At 37.5% G+C, this 18214-nt stretch overlaps 1 protein-coding gene across 1 annotated transcript in view; it reads right to left on the bottom strand.

The window, feature by feature from the left end:
• Positions 1 to 18214, bottom strand: part of THSD7B (thrombospondin type 1 domain containing 7B) — a 779270-nt gene that overhangs the window by 717170 nt on the left and 43886 nt on the right. The window lies entirely within an intron of this gene.

The raw sequence follows: 18214 nt of genomic DNA, 5'->3' as shown, positions 1-18214 counted from the left end.
AAGTTGGTTCTAAATTATAAAGGCCTTGCCTGACAGGTCAAAGAATCTCAACTTTTCCATAGACAAGAGGAGTCACTGAAGGTTTGTGAGCAGCAGCATGGCATGTGCAACTTAAATTTTCAAGAAAGTCAATGTGTGACAAGTAGGCAGTAATGATGGTTTTCTATGCATTCAGTCAACAATCTATCATCCACTCCAGGCTAGGTTTAGTCATTTAAAAATCATGCATACAGTTATGGAGAGAGAAAGAACAAAACCTGTTAAGTGATAAGGCTTAGTTTACAAGGAAGATGAAGATAGTCATGTAAACTCAGAGAGCTGATGGTGCCATCACTGATGGGTCATCAGGCATGAGTAAAGGTGACAGCCATGGTAGACATGTCAATGTTTAGTGTCTTCAGGACACCTCCAGACAGTTGACCAGCAGACACTTCCTTGCAAGTTGGACCTGGCAGGGAGAGACATACTTGGAATGATCCACATTGAAGTGTTAAGTTTCCAGATCTATAGAGACCAGAGAAAAATGCATCAATCATTAAATGCAGAGGCAAAAAGCATGTAAACATAATCTATGGAAATCCTACATAATCTAAAGGAATTACTCTGATACCTACTTTATACACACCTTAGAATCAAAAACCAATGTAGGATTTATCCTCCCATGTGCCGTCACCTGTGGTAGATCAAAGTGCTTTTTTGCAGGGAAGTGACCAGGGGCAAGACAGGGGAAGAGAGAGATAAACCAAAATAATCTTCAAAGAGAATAATCTCTGGTCAGGGTCATCTATCACCAGAAATGTTCAGATTTAAGCTATCTTTCCTCCAGGGAATCATATGGATAACACAGTAACTTAAATGGTAACTCAACTCCTGACTGGCATTTGACAGATTTTTATGTTGTTATTAAAGGTAACATAATTCATGAAAGCACTCTGACAACTTAGGACAATTATTTGAAATGTAATTCCTTAAGCTATATGCTTAAGTAGAAAAATAATCTTAATAATTATTAAAACATCTCAATTAATCAAATATTTCAAACTGGCTATCATTACCATTCCACCTTTCATCTCTTCCTTTTTGCTTTTCAGTGTGGAATAGCTGAAAACACAAGAATAAACGGGAAGCAACAAAGCTTCAAATACCTTCCCTGGTAGAAGAAAGACTTTCTCTTAGCGACATACAATCACATTAAGATTTTATCAAGGGTCACCATTCCAAGATGGCCAAATAGGAACAGCTCCTGTCTGTAGCTCCCAGCGTGGCTGACACAGAAGATGGGTGATTTCTGCATTTCCAACTGAGGTACCTAATTCATCTCATTGGGACTGGTTGGACAGTGGGTATAGCCAATGGAGGGTGAGCCAAAGCACGACAGGGCATCATCTCTCCTGGGAAGTACAAGTGGTCAGGGGATTTCCCTGTCCTAGCCAAGAGAAGCCATACAGACAGTACCTGAAAAAACGGGACACTCCTGCACAAATATGCACTTTTCCAAGCATCTTAGCAAATAGCACATCAGGAGATTATATCCCATGCAAGGCTCGGCGGTTCCCACACTCACAGAGCCTTGCTCATTGATAGTGCAGTAGACTGAGATTAACCTGCGAGGCAGCAGCCCAGCATGGGAAGGGGTGTCCACCACTGCTGAGGCTTGAGTAGATAAACAGAGTGGCCAGGAAGCTCAAACTGGGCCGAGCCCCACCACAGCACAACAAGGGTTGCTCCCCCTATAGACTCCACCTGTGGGGGCAGGGCATAGCTGAACAAAAGGCAGCAGAAACTTCTGCAGACTTAAATGCCCCTGTCTGACAGCTCTGAAGAGAGCAGTGGTTCTCCCAGGACAGTGTTTGAGCTCGGAGAATGGACAGACTGCCTCCTTAAGTGGGTCCCTGATCCCTGTGTAGCCTAACTGGAAGACACCTCTCAGTAGGGGCCGACTGACACCTCACACAGACAGGAGCCCCTCTGGGATGAAGCTTCCAGAGGAATGATCAGGCAGCAATATTTGCTATTCTGCAATATTTGTAGTTTGGCAGCCTCCACTGGTGATACCCAGGCAAACAGGGTCTGGTGTGGACCTCCAGCAAACTCCAACAGACCTGCAGCTGAGGGACCTGACTGTTAGAAGGAAAACTAACAAACAGAAAGGAATAGCATCAACATCAACAAAAAGGACATTCACACCAAAACCCCATCTGTAGGTCACCAACATCAAAGACCAAAGGTAGATAAAACCACAAAGGTGGGAAGAAACCAGAGCAGAAAAGATGAAAATTCTAAAAAACAGAGCACCCCTTCTCCTCCAAAGGAACGCAGCCCCTCGCTAGCAACGGAACAAAGCTGGATGGAGAATGACATTGACAAGTTGACAGAAGTAGACTTTAGAAGGTTAGTAATAAACTTCTCTGAACTAAAGGAGAATGTTTGAACCCATTGCAAGGAAGCTAAAAACCTTGAAAAAAGATTAGACAAATGGCTAACTAGGATAACCAGTGTAGAGAAGACCTTAAATGACCTGATGGAGCTGAAAACCATGGCACGAGAACTACAAGATGCATGCACAACCTTCAGTAGCCAATTCAATCAAGTGAAAGAAACGGTATCAGTGATTGAAGATCAAATTAATGAAATAAAGCTAGCAGAAGGCAAGAAATAACTAAGATCAGAGCAGAACTGAAGGAGATAGAAACACACAAAAACCCTTCAAAAAATCAATGAATCCAGGAGCTGATTTTTTTAAAAGATCAACAAAATTGATAGACCAAGTGCAAGACTAATAAAGAAGAAAAGAGAGAAGAATCAAAGAGAGGCAATAAAGAATGATAAAGGGGATATCACCACCTATCCCACAGAAATACAAACTGTGATCAGAGAATACTATAAACACCTCTATGCAAATAAACTAGAAAATCTAGAAGAAATGCATAAATTCCTGGACACATATACCCTTCCAAGACTAAACCAGGAAGAAGTGGAATCTCTGAATAGCCAATAACAGGTTCTGAAATTGAAGCAATAATAGCCTACCAACTAAAAAAAGTCCAGGAATAGATGGATTCACAGCCAAATTCTACCAGAGGTACAAAGAGGAGCTGGTACCATTCCTTCTGAAACTATTCCAATCAATAGAAAAAGAGGGAATCCTCCCTAACTCATTTTTGAGGTCAGCCATCATCCTGATACAAAAACCTGGCAGAGACACAACAAAACAAGACAATTTTAGACCAATATCCCCGATGAACAGTGATGTGAAAATCCTCAATAAAATACTGGCAAACTGAACCCAGCAGTACATCAAAAACCTTATCCACCACAATCAGGTCAGCTTCATCCCTGGGATGCAAGGCTGGTTCAACATACAGAAATCAATAAACGTAATCCATCACATAAACAGAACCAATGACAAAAACCACATGATTATCTCAGTAGATGCAGAAAAGGCCTCAGACAAAATTCAACAGCCCTTTATGCTAAAAACTCTTAATAAACTAGATATAGATGGGATGTATCTCAAAATAATAAAAGCTGTTTATGACAAACCCACAGCTAATATCATACTGAATGGGCAAAAACTGGAAGCATCATTCCCTTTGAAATCTGGCACAAGACAGGGATGCCCTCTCTCACCACTCCTATTCAACATAGTGTTGGAAGTTCTGGCCAGGGCAATCAGGCAGAAGAAAGAAATAAAGCGTATTCAATTAGGAAAAGAGGAAAACTAATTGTCCCTGTTTACAGATGACATGATTGTGTATTTACAAAACCCCATCATCACAGCCCCAAATCTCCTTAGGCTGATATGCAACTTCAGCAGTCTCAGGATGCAAAATCAATGTGCAAAAATCACAAGCATTCCTATACACCATTAACAGACAAACAGAGAGCAATGTCATGAGGAACTCCCATTCACAATTGCTACAAAGAGTATAAAACACCTAGGAATCCAACTTACAAGGGATGTGAAGGACCTCTTCAAGGAGAACTACAAACCACTGCTCAACGAAATAAAAGAGGACACTAACAAATGGAAGAGCATTCCATGCTCATGGATAGGAAGAATCAACTATCATGAAAATGGCCATACTGCCCAAGGTAATTTATAGATTCAATTCCATCCCCATCAAACTACCAATGACTTTCTCCACAGAATTGGAAAAAACTACTTTAAAGTTCATATGGAAGCAAAAAAGAGCTCACATTGCCAAGACAATCCTCAGCAAAAAGAACAAAGCTGGAGGCATCATGCTACCTGACTTCAAACTACACTATAAGTCTACAGTAACCAAAACAGCATGGTACTGGTACCAAAACAGAGATATAGACAAATAGAACAGAACAGAGACCTCAGAAATAACACCACACATCTACAGCCATCTGATCTTTGACAAACCTGACCAAAACAAGAAATGGGAAAAGAATTCCCTATTTAATAAATGGTGCTGGGAAAACTGGCTAACTATATGTAGAAAGCTGAAACTGAATTCATTCCTTACATCTTATACAAAAATTAATTCAAAATGGATTAAAGACTTAAATGTTAGACTTAAAACCAAAAAACCCTAGAAGAAAACCTAGGCAATACCATTCAGGCCATAGGCATGGGCAAGGACCTCATGACTAAAACACCAAAAGCAATGGCAACAAAAGCCAAAACAGACAAATGAGACCTAATTAAACCAAAGAGTTTCTGCACAGCAAAAGAAACTACCATTAGAGTGAACAGGCAATCTACAGAATGGGAGAAAATTTTTGCAATCTACCCATTTGACAAAGGGCTAATATCCAGAATCTACAAAGAACTTAAACACATTTTCAAGAAAAAAAAAATCAAAAAGTGGGCAAAGGATATGGACAGATACTTCTCAAAAGAAGACGTTTATGCAGCCAACAGACACATGAAAAAATGCTCATCATCACTGGTCATCAGAGAAATGCAAATCAAAACCACAATGAGATACCATGTCACACCAGTTAGAATGGTGATCATTAAAAAGTCAGGAAACAACAGATGCTGGAGAGAATGTGCAGAAATAGGAATGCTTTTACACTGTTGGTGGGAGCGTAAATCAGTTCAACCACTGTGGAAGACAGTGTGGCAATTCCTCAAGGATCTAGAACTAGAAATATCATTTGACCCAGTGATCCTATTACTAGGTATATACCCAAAGGATTATAAATCATGCTACTACAAAGAAACATGCACACATATGTTTATTATGGCACCATTCACAATAGCAAAGACTTGGAACCAACCCAAATGTCCAACAGTGATAGACTGGATTAAGAAAATGTGGCACACAGACACCATGGAATACTATGCAGCCATAAAAACGGATGAGTTCATGTCCTTTGCAGGCACATGGATGAAGCTGGAAACCATCATTCTGAACAAACTATCTCAAGGACAGAAAACCAAACACCACATGTTCTCACTCATAGGTGGGAATTGAACAATGAGCACACTTGAACACAGGAAGGGGAATATCACACACCTGTCATGGGGCCTGTCGTGGGGTGGGGGCCTGGGGGAAAGATAGCATTAGGAGAAATACCCAATGTAAATGACGAGTTAATGTGTACAACAAACCAACATGGCACATATATACCTATGTAACAAGCCTGCACAGTGTGTACATGTACCCTAGAACTTAAAGGATAAAAAAAAAAAAAATCAAACTAGGAATAGAAGAAAATTTTCTCAATTTGGTAAAGAACACCTACAAAAAAATGACCTTTAACAAAATAGTTAATAGTGAAATAATATTTTCCTCCTAAGAATGGGAATAAGAAAAATTATATATATGTATATATGTACATACATATATGTATGTATGTATATCTCGGCCAGACACGGTGGCTCACTCCTGGAATCCCAGCACTTTGGGAGGCCAAGGTGGGTGGATCGCTTGAGCTCAAGAGTTCAAACCTAGCCTGGTCAACATTGTGAAACCCTGTCTCTACTGAAAATACAAAAATTAGCCAGGTGTGGCTGTGCACATCTGTAGTCCCAGCAACTCAGGAGGCTGAGGTGGGAGGATTGGAAAAAAAATTTTATCAAACTTAAGACTTAATGTTTGATAAAATATTAAGACTTTGTCAAAAAAAAGAGCTTAGCATCCATCAACAGATGATGGAATTTTTAAAATGTGGTATACATATACCATGAAATACTATTCAGCCATAAAAAAGAATGAAATTGTGTCTTTTGTAGCAACATGGTTGGAAGTAGAGGCTATTATCTTAAGTGAAACAACTCAGAATTAGAAAGTCAAATACCACATGTTCTCACTTATAAGCAGGAGCCAAATAATGTGTACACACGGGCTTGGGGTGAGGAATAATAGACACTGGAGATTAGGAAGGGTTAGAGGGTAGGTTAAGGGTGAGGGATGAGAAATTATTTAATGGGTACAACGTGTACTGTTCGGGTGATGGTTACACTAAAAGCTCAGTCTTCACCATTATACAAATTTTAAAAAAGATAAAAAAACAAACTTAGTTGGGACTTAGTTTCACAGACCGTATTTATCATACAGAAGGAAGGACTTACTGGCTAGGATAGTGATTACACATGTTAAAAAGTGCTGCACTCTGTACACAGAATGAAAGCTCTGTGTCCCTACTGGGTACTTCAGAATGAAATGATGGTCCTGGTGGTGGTGTTTGCGGGAGTGGTGGTAGGGAGGTTGAGGATGTGCTAAATAAGCAAACCTTTCTTGCCTAGAGATTTCCAGTGGTAGACGGTACACACTGGCAAGACGGATGACAGAGTTAAGTGTATAATTTGTGCCTGTGAAACAGAGAAGAGAACAACGTGTTTAGAGGTAAGATGCATATACAACAACACTTATTAAGGGTTATAATAGAGGAAAAATGTGCATACCATGGTTCAGAAAAGAGCAAAATCTACTGCCATTGGTCAGAGAGAAAAGAAGGCTCCTTGGAGGAGACAGGAAAGAGCTGAGGCTCAGGGAATAGTTCCTGATTGGAAGTCCACACAGCGTATGCCTGGTAAAAGGAAAGATCCAACCTGACAGGAATTCTACTATAAAATCATGGGGCATAAGGTGATAAACTTGTACATGCCAGTATGTTACATAAAAGTGAAAGGAAATATTTACTACAGGTAATGGAGAAAAAAAGTTAAATTCCAGTAGCATGAAACATGTTAGCATGTGTGTTTGGGGGATGGTTAATCCAGTATCTCCCATTCCGGAATTGACTGGAGAAGGATACATCAAGAGAGCAGAGAATAACTAGGAGGTTGGTGCTAGGGCAGTGGGTGGCAGCAATAGGAGTACAATGGTGCTTTGAAGAAATTCACATGATGATTGGCTACACTCGAGGAATGAGTCAGTGAAGCAAGTCAAGGCCAGCTAGAGGAATGCAGAAAACAGGCAAGTGCTGCAGCCAACCAAATGCATAGCAAAGTCATTCTTATTAAAATCTGCTTGAAAAAAGATATTTAGGAAAGATGCCATGAAATCTTGTTTTGCATGGCCAGGTAGGCTAATGGACAATAGAGACTCAACGAACAGCAAAGGAGTCATGTAAGATCCTTCCCATTACTGTTTTCAAATCACACAGATGTGTCTCAATTTCTATAGCAATGTGGGTTGCATTATTTTCCTTTTTTTTCCCATTAATTTTGTAGTGATTAGAACCTACTGGAGAATAAATATCCTATTTTGACAGTCGCCTCTGTGACACCACATTAAGTCATATTGGTTTATTCACCAAATTACTCTATTACAGACTTGGACACAATGGGGGCATCATCCATTGGGTCCTCATCTTATTTTTCCTTTCAAAAGCTCTGTCCACACATTACAGCATCAAATGCAACCTTCCCAGTGATGTACTGTGGTACAAAAAGGGAAAATGTGCCTCAATACAAAGTCTAATCTGTGCTGCAGCAAAAGCAGAGAACATTATATTATCCTTGGCTCCAAACTAAAGGAAAAGAATGTTTTTGGTTTTTTTCAGATACTATGCACTACAGGCATCTGAATAAAAGCCAAGCAAATGAAAAAATGTACACAGTATATAGGGAAATAAATAAAAATGTTATATTTGGGGAGAAATGGGAAACAGAAATGACTCACTGTTAAGATTTTAGTGTTTTCAAAGCACGAAAAAAAATATGCTTGATCACCCTTCCCCACTGCAAGATAAACTAAATTTCATTGTTTATCTTTAGCTCCTCAGTCTCTGGGTTCTACCTCTTTCCATTCCTTTTCCCCTACTGCCTTAGCATTCTCAGCTGTTCAGTGACCAAGGCTCATTTTCCACCCTTTCATACCTGACTCCCCTTAAAATCTCACAATCAGCTGTTTAGAAAGGATGGGTACTTTGTTTCCTCTAAGCACTGTTTGTCCAGGTGTGAGCTACAAACCACCACATCAGTACCCATCTCAGTGTGAGTAAAGATGCAAATTCCAAAGCACAGTCCAAGTCAAGTGTGTTGGATTCTCACCCACTTCCTGCACCTCACACTCTTTGTTGGACTTCTTTCACCTCTTAAAGTATGCTTATTTTTCCTTTATCCTAAGTGAACCTGTACACAAATAGGATTGAAACAGAGCGTGTCTCAATACAAGCCCTACTCATGTAGAATGAACCTACCTAAGACTATATGCTTGATAATGACAAGTATTTTATTTACTCAATGACAAAATCAAGCAACTGCTCTACTCAACTATTTCTTCAACAATTCCATTCAAGATCTCTTCAACTGCAAAGGAAGATGTAGCTTTTTCTGAACACAAACTACCCACACTACATCTAAGAAGCAGATCTCTTCCATTACAAGAAAGTGAAGATGACTTCCAGCCAAATTCAGGCAATTGTATGAAGCAGATAAGTGAAGAGGAATAACAGTTAATATTAATGCTTTGTGATAAAAATCAACAAGTAATATTTTATTAAATAGTAACTCTATACAAGGCACCACTAAATACTCTGCAGGATACGTGTTGATCAGGCATCCTGAAATTAATCTGGAGAATAATATCAATGCATGAATAATGAATAACATTTCCATTTAAAACAGCAGAAGGCTTGACTCGGGGCAGCATAAAGTATGGCTGCCAACTCAGACAATCCAAGTTCAGAGAAGACACACCAATTCACCTCGAGATGTCAGCAAAGGTTTTACATAAAAGATGTGGTTTAACATCAGATTGATGAGAACTGTCTCGGTAGAACGAGGGGTGGGGCAGAGTTAACAAGTAAGAGGTGAGGGAAGGAGGTGATATGGCAAAAAACGCAGAGATAACCAAGCAGAAACCAAAGTAGCAGAGATCTTGAATAAACCAGAGTGGCTAGAATAGGAATTCCAATCTGAGTAAACGCAAGAGTAAGGCTCCCAACTGAAGGAGGATATCGAAAGTCGATATGTGGGTAGCCTATGGCTGGGGGTGCAGGAGAATGGGGAGAGTGTTAATAAATATGAGGTTTCTTATTAGGGTGCTGAAAATCCTCAGTTCGGAATATGGTTGCACAACTTTGTCCATTTTACAAAAACCATTGTACTGAACATTTTAAATGAGTAAAATTTTTTATCATTATATCTTTTTTATTTTCACATTCAGTTATTAAAAAGGGGAAGAGACATGACTGGGTTTGGTGAGATTTTAATTTTAGGAATGTATGTCTATTGGCATTTTGGAAGATGTAGTTGAGGGAAAGGAGAAATATTATCATTTCTTTTTTAAAAAAATATTATTTCCATAGGTTTTTAAGGAACAGGTGGTACTTGGTAACATGAGTAAGCTCTTTAGTGGTGATTTGTGAGATTTTTGGTGCATCCATCATCCATGCAGTATACACTGTACCCTATTTGTAGTCTTTTATCCCTTACCCTCTTCCCACCCTTTCTCGTGAGTCCCCAAAGTCCATTGTTTCATTTTTATTCCTTTGCATCCTCATAGCTTAGTTCCCACTTATGAGTGAGAACATACAATGTTTGGTTTTCCATTCCTGAGTTAATTCTCTTAGAAGAATAGCCTCCAATCCTATCCAGGTTGCGGCAAATGCCAGTAATTCATTCCTTTTTATGGCTGAGTAGGATTCCACCATACATATATGCCACAGTTTCTTTATCTACTCATTGATTGATGGGCATTTGGATTGGTTCCACATTTTTGCAATTGTGAATTGTGCTGCTATAAACATGCGTGTGCAATTATCTCTTCCATATAATGACTTATTTTCCTCTGGATGGGTACCCAGTAGTGGGACTGCTGGATCAAATGGTAGTTCTACTTTTAGTTGTTTAAGGAATCTCCACACCATTTTCCATAGTGATTGTGCTAGTTTATATTCCCACTGGCAATGTAGAAATGTTCACTTTTCACCACATCCACGCCAACATCTATTATTTTTTGATTTTTTGTTTATGGCCACTTTTGTGGGAGTAAGGTGATATTGCACTGTGATTTTGATTTGTATTAAATGGGTAAATTTTATATGAATTTTATATCAATAAAGCTATTAAAAAACAGGAGGGCCTCAACTATGTATATTTCTATATATAATATATAAATATATTTCTAAATTTAGAATATATAGATAATATATTTAGAATATTCTCTATTTAGAAAATTTTACAATATTATAATTACATAAGATTATATATTACATGTTATAATTATATTATATGTAATTATATAATAGAATATATAATTATTATAGAATATAATAAACTTGCCATATGCCCAAGCACACCTGGCCATAATTGTCCTGACTGTCCTCACTTCACAGAGCACACTCTTTTCTTCTCTTTCCCCAGGTTCTTACCAACCCCCAGAGTATGACCGACTTCGTCAGCAGTCCTCATGGCTTTGGGAACAGTAAATTATACTAGTCACATATGATACCTTCATGGAGAAATGACACTGGGCTCACCATCTGAATCTCAATATACTAATGTATTTTTAATCCATGGATTTGTTTCATCAAGTTAAAAATATTTGCCCCTAAACTCATCCATTGTGTTGGTACATCAATGGCTTAAAGTAGCTAGTGATTGATGAATCTCAAAACATATTCAAATTTTCCATCCAGTTTTATTCCCTACATTATGGAGAATAAAAATGACAAATAATAACAACTACTGTTATTGGCAAGTGCTAAACACTTTCTGTAGTCTCCTCATTGAATCCTCACCACAATACCATGATGAAGGTTTAATGACCCCATCATGTAGATGAAGAAACTGAGGCTCAGAAAAGTGTAGTAATTTTCACCACCACTGAGAGGTAGTAAAATTCATGTTCAAAAGGGTCTATCTGACTCAAACGCCAATAAGAAAGGCTCAAAAGAGAGAAAAAGTAGAATTCTGCATAAATACAAATATTAAATGAAGTTAGAACAAAGAAAAGAAGGTAGTTTTATATCTGAATCATTTCTTGACAGTGTTTGGATGCTGTTAAGTCTGAATATGAACCTCTAATTGCCTTTCAATCCATGATCCTATTTTCATAATCATATTCCTCATAAATATCACAGTTTTGCCTTGGAAGAACGTAAGTATCTTTTACATTCACCTTAATTTCAAAAGTTTCTTAAATTCTCCACAAATAATGAATTATAAATTACTATTAATCTGTCTATTCACTGAAATTCTTAAATGATTTATGAGATAAAAATCTTAATACAAGTGATTTAGCACTTTTATAAAATAAACTGGTAGAAATTTTAAGATAGGTCAAAATAATTAAAGTTTTAAATGCACTCAAAAGAAAAGGCGAATTGTATGCTAAAATTCTAAAATGACTTGAGTTTGCCTAATCTATTGTTGCTACACTACACTTACTTTCTAAAGTTGATAATGGCCAATAATTTCTTTTTATTTGTAATAAAGTTTCCCTAGTGCATATATTATTTTTGTCTATCTTCATAATAAATTTTCCCTAGTGCATATATGATTGTTGTCTATCTTCATCTACAGAAGATACTGAGTTTCTTATATCTTGCTAAACAAAACATATATAATTTCTGCAGTTTTACGAATTCATTTGCCAATAATTTGTTTATATAATGATAAAGCAGTGAAGTTATCCATGTTTAAGTGTAAAACAATGAAAGACATAAATTTATTTTTACTGGAAATGAGTGTTTCACTGTTCTGCACAATCCATTAACTACCATACCTAAACAAAGTCTTTATATTGTTATGTTTCTCATTTCATGACTTTTTATAGCTAACATGTTTTCAGCCAAAAATAATGTGATTAGAAAATAGTTCAATAAAAATATGTGGCAATGCAATAAGTATAGAAGTTAATGAATTTCTGTGACTAGAAAACAATTATTGATTACCGATTTTTGGAAAGCTTTAAATCAATTTTCATGTCATTTACTATAAAAAGTTTCTGAAAAAAAAAACTCGAGGAGTTAGATAAAAGGTTTTGAAACTAATAAGATATTGATTTTTCTAACTTTGTATGCTAATTTGTGGATTTAATAGCCCCTAATAAAATTAGACTAATGCCTTTTTGTGTGAATGAGGCTTGTAGAGAAAGGTTGCCTGACAAACTGTCTGAATTTCTCAATTGATTTATCTCCAAAGAGAGATAAAACACTTTTAGCTTGGGAACTTCAGTTAATAGCACAACGTAAATAGCTATGAATTTGGAGGACCTATGTGGTTTTACACTTATTTCTTAGTAATCTGCCACTCTGGGTCAGTAGAATACATTAGGAACTGAATAAAATTTTCAGTTAGGTTCAGTAGCAATTAGATTAATACAATTAAGCATTAGACTATGAAAAGAGAATATAGTAGACTTAATATCTGCAATAATGCTGAAGGACAGCGGGATAGGGAGCAGAGAGAAAGGGAAAGAAAAGGAGAAAGAGACTGATTATTAAAAAGATAGTGATGCAATTAAAATCTATCAATAATAAAATATCCCATTGGAGTCTCTTCACAAACTAAGAATTTTCTTTTGTTGTTGTTGTTTTTTTGTTTTTGAGACAGAGTCTCGCTCTGTCACCGAGGTTGGAGTTCAGTGGTATGATTTCAGCTCACTGCAACCTCCACCTCCTGGGTTCAAGCCATTCTCCTGCCTCAAGCTCCTGAGTAGCTGGGACTACAGACGTCAGCTACCACGCCCAGCTAATTTTTGTATTCTCTTTTAGTAGAGGCAGGGTTTCACCATGTTGGCCAGGTTGCTCTTGAACTCCTGACATCAGATGATCTGCCCACCTCGGCCTCCCAAAGTGCTAGGATTACAGGCATGAGCCACCACGCCCGGCCAAACTAAGAATTTTCTGACAGCCACTAGATAGTAATCATAACAGAGCTGAAGCTAACTTTTATTTTACAAGTCCAAATAAGTTGAAAATGTATTACAGAAGAATGAAATAGTCAATGTTGAACAGGGAGGGAAGGGAAGGGAAGAGGAGGGAAGGGAAGGGAATGGGAGGGGAGGGGAGGGGGAAGGAAGGAAGGGATGAATTATATAATAATTGATCATTTCCTATCTGTCCTCTTAAGCTGAGACCTGTACCCCTTCAGTCCTGGCTCAGACTGATTCTTTAAAATATTTGTGGTATTTTTTCTCTCTGAGCAGACACAAAGCCTGGCTTACACAAAGACCATGTCAGCATCTTGGACTCTTTACTCTTTGGAGCTGACATATGCTAACATCTCTCTAAAGTCACAAATCGTTATTCATTCTTCAGCTACATCCATCAGCCTAGATGCCGGCAGTCATTTTCTAGCTGGGTACCACTTTCAGATTCATCTTCCTACCACTATCCTTTCACATTACTTCTAGACTCAAGAACCAATCATGGTGTTGTGTGGCCTGTCATAGAGATCAAACCTCTGCCATTTAGTCTCAAAGCTTCTTCAGTGACTGGCCCTCCCTTATCCAACCAACTTTATCTGCTACTATTCCTTCTCATGAACCATTATTCTGGGATACTTAATAGTCTCTGATCATGCCACAGTCATTCTCTTCTAGGCCTCTGATTGCGCTAATTTTACTGCCTAAAATGTTCTACTCTCTCTGTTCCAAATCCCAATAATTCATTATAGCCTAATGCTCCAATTCTGTCCTATTTTTATATGCCACTCATACTGATCTCTTACTTCCTTGAATTCTTACAGCATTCATGTGGAATCAATTATATAATAATTGATTATTTCCTATTTGTTCTGCCATTTCTCCATTTTGGTTATAAGAACTGGAGAGCAGAGATGTGCTTTTGTGTCTTCCTCACAGTGCAGGGCATAAAACACACATAACCACAAACTTGATTTTCATGCCCTTTGCAGGCCAACAACCAACTTCTTCCATACCCTAAAGAGTTAATCTTACAATGAAAACAAATAGAATTTCTCTGTGATTAAGCTCATCTGTCTCATTTCTCTGTAGCTGTCATGAAAATGTTATGTTTCTAATTCAACATTTGTGTCCAGTTCTGCTACTGCATAAAGGTCATCTTCATCTAGTTATGTGACACAGGAGTCAGAAACTGGAAACTCGCACATTTTCAACAGCTTCATTGTAAGCAACTATCCCACAGGGAACACCTGGTGCTCTGAGTCACAAATAGGTCAGCAGTCTGCAGTTGTGGACACCAGCTCCTACCTCCTAAAACATCCAAAAACTTTACTAAATCTTAAGTAGCTAGTTTAGCCTTACATCAAGCCAGTAAGAAAAAAATACCACTTCCTCATGCCTTAACTGAGCTGACATCAGTGGTTACTTTTAGGAGTGATCAAAATTTCCTGAGTAGCTTCTAAAAGGTGTTATTGCATATTTGTTATAACTTATGAATGCACAGAACCTAAAACCTACTCAAATGACATAAAAAACCTGACATTTTGAAGTAAATACATCAGACCAATGACTATATAGAAAAACAAGATGTACATACTTTAGTGCTATTGATTGATTTATGTAGAAAGCTGCAGAAATGGGAAGTCATAGCAGGTGAAGGCAGGAAGGAAACAATCTCTGATTTAGAGTGATAAGTGTCTCAAAACTAAATTGAATAAATTAAAGCAACCATCTGTTTTACAAACTTAAATGATTAATTGTTAGTAAATCTTCTGATGGTGCACTATTTTTGGCAGAGTATTAATTTACAAGAAACAGAACAAACGGGCAATCCTGCACATTTCATAAAGGATAACTACATTTTCCAGTTATCCATCTGGGTCCTTTTCATTTCAGTAGTTTAATTAAAACTCAATGGTATTATCAATCTGTTACATTTTTCATGTTGATGGCTATTACATTTACAGTACAGCAGGAGTATAAATTAAAGTGAGAAGATGATAAATCTCATCTTCAAATTTCATTTCTGTTTCTCTAGTAACTAATACTCTGGTAATATTTTTTAGCTCACTCATGTTTATAGAACTAATTTCATGATTTTTATGATTAAAATAAAGGGAAAAAAGGGAAGTGATTTTTCAATAGCTTTTTTCCTTTTTGCATGTATTATGTTTTACGACTCTTCTATCAACCCACTCTGCAGATATATTTAAGATGAGCCCCTAAAACTCTGTAATTATAATTTTCTTCTGTCAAATATTTGCTGTATTTTTTCTGTATAAATCTTTTAATGCTAGACTTCCTCAAATTAAAATAAGAAGCATATCATTCAATTATGAAGTATAGGTATTTAAATTTATATGTAAAATATAGTTATTTTATATATGAATCATTAACCGAAAGCAACGATTGCCTTTTATGCCAGGAATTCACCTTCCAACCTAGATCATTAGATATGTATCCTTTCAGGTATACCAGGATACAGTCACATCATCTTATTAAGATAAAATTATACATTGGATTACAATAATGTCAAACACAGGATGCAGTGTGTTAGGCTAAAAACAAATGCTATACAAATGCTTTCAAAATACAGATGGTTCCCAACTTGGAATGGTTTGACTTACAATTTTTCAACTTTATGATGGCACAAAAGCCATATGTAATCAGTAGAAACCACACTTCGAGTAACCATACAACCATTCTGTTTTTCCTTTTGAGTACAATGTTCAATGAATTATATGAGATATTCAACACTTTGTTATAAGATACACTTTGTGTTAGATGATTTTGCCCAAAAGTAGGCTAATGTAAACATTCTAAACATGTGCAAGGCTAAGCTAAGCTATGACGTTTGGTAGGTTAGGTGTGTTATATGCATTTTCTACTTAAGATATTTTCAAGATGGGTTTTTCAGAATGTAACTCCATTGTAAGTCAAGGAGCCTCTGTATTAAAAACTTCACAACTGTAAGTTAAGCTGTAAAAATATCAGATTGAGGCTGACTCTCAGAGGTATAAACTCCTATCTCCCTCTCCCACTTCTCTCCCTCCTGACTTCCAAACCTGGAGATGACATTCATGATGAGAATGGAAAGTGTCTTTATAAGGCAATCAAAGGGCTTTAACTTGCTGACCCTCTGTTAGGAAGCAGAAACAACTGTTGTGAAGTAACTAGTGTCAAAAAATTGAGCTGTTGACAAAAAGTTCACTCCTGCCAAACTTCTAAGCACTAGTTGTGCCCTATCAATATCTGTCATCAGTCAGTCCTCACTATCTACAGTCTATTTGTTTGAACCAAAGTAGACTTCATTCCCCAGAGGCAACATTCACTTTGGTTCAAGCCAACTGTTCCCAGAAGGAAACATCTGTTCCTCAGAAATGCTAACTCAATGCCCTGCAGTTTGACAAAATTAAGCCTTTTGCTAGGTACATAGGTGACCTTATCTGTTCAACATTGAACAACGGCTCATCCCTGAAGCCAATTATTTCATAAGGATTCCACAACATTATCTAAATGTCAAAAGATGCAGGTTCTACTGGAGTGGCAGCAGAGGAAAATCCTCATTAGTATTCCAGAAGTCAATTTGTCTGGAACTCAAACCATTTCTTAATATTCTTGCATAATAATGAAAAGACAACTGCCCTGGAAGTCAGAATAACTGGTGCCCACCTGAGGCAGGCCTAGCTCACTTAGCAGCTAATGTTTTAACTGCTTTTAAAAGACTAAAACAAGTTAATTATGTAGAGATAAGGGAAAAGGGGGAGGGAGAGATACAGAAGCAGAAAAGGATGGCAGGGAGAAGCAAAAAAAAAAAAAAAAAAAAAAAACTGGCAAGAAGAGAAATGCACTTTCTTAAAAGGATAAATAGTTCCATATTGCTCAAAATTGTATGTGACAGAAGACAGAATATACAGCTGAGGCATAAGAGAAATCATAAAGTCTTTTTGGTGTACAAAAAAATTCATATTTTATCCTAAAACTGGTAGAGAATTACTAAATGATGTTAAGCACAGAAGTCTTAGAAACAAGTTTGTATTTTATAAGATAACTGAACCAATTCAAAAATTGGAGATGAGCCCATTTGAGAACAATAGAATAGAAATGCATTTGAAAAAGGAGAAATTATAGAAACACTTAAGGGAAAGGGACTTAGTGAGTGATGGGCTGAGATGATGAACTGTCTATTAATATAGCCAGCTTGGCTGAGGAGATTCCACAGCAATTCACAGAAATATTGAGTAAAGTGGACAAAGAGGTTCTCAGAACTGCTCAAAAGCACTGTTTTTTGTGTTTTTTTTTTTTTCTTTTCCTTTTTCAGACAAGGTCTCACTCTGTCATCCAGGCTGGAGTGCAGTGGCATGATCATGGCTCATTGAAGCCTTGACCTCTCAGGCCCAGACCATCCTCCTACCTTAGCCTCCTGAGCACCTGGGACCACATGCAAGCACCACCATGCCTGGATAATTTTTTGTAATTTTTGTAGAGACAGGGTTTTGCCACATTGCCCAGACTGTCAAAATCCTGGACTCAAGCAATCTGCCTGCCTCATCCTCCCAAAGTGCTGGGATTACAGGCGGAAGCTACTGTACCAGCCAATTATTTTTTAAGTTCAGGGATACAACTACAGGTTCGTTACATAGGCAAACTTGTGTCAAGGGGGTTTAGATAACAGCAAGGGCAGAAAAGGCAGGGAGACCGAGTCAATGTAAGAAAAAAGTAGAACTACTTCAGTTAATCAAGAAGGGATAGTACAGGATGGAGAATCCAGGGGAAAGGATGAGACCACAATCGTAGGAGGAATCCATTTGCCCCAGGCAAGGGAGAAAGTAGGGAGGAAAGCATATATAGACAAATGCATGTAGGAGTCCATGAAGGTGGTGGGATTTGGGGCTAAATTATTGTTGTTTGTT

Source organism: Piliocolobus tephrosceles, chromosome 11 (assembly GCF_002776525.5).
Source record: "Piliocolobus tephrosceles isolate RC106 chromosome 11, ASM277652v3, whole genome shotgun sequence".
NCBI lineage: Eukaryota > Metazoa > Chordata > Mammalia > Primates > Cercopithecidae > Piliocolobus > Piliocolobus tephrosceles.
Note: the sequence above shows the minus strand (reverse complement) of the source record. Positions and strands in the feature narration are given on the sequence as shown.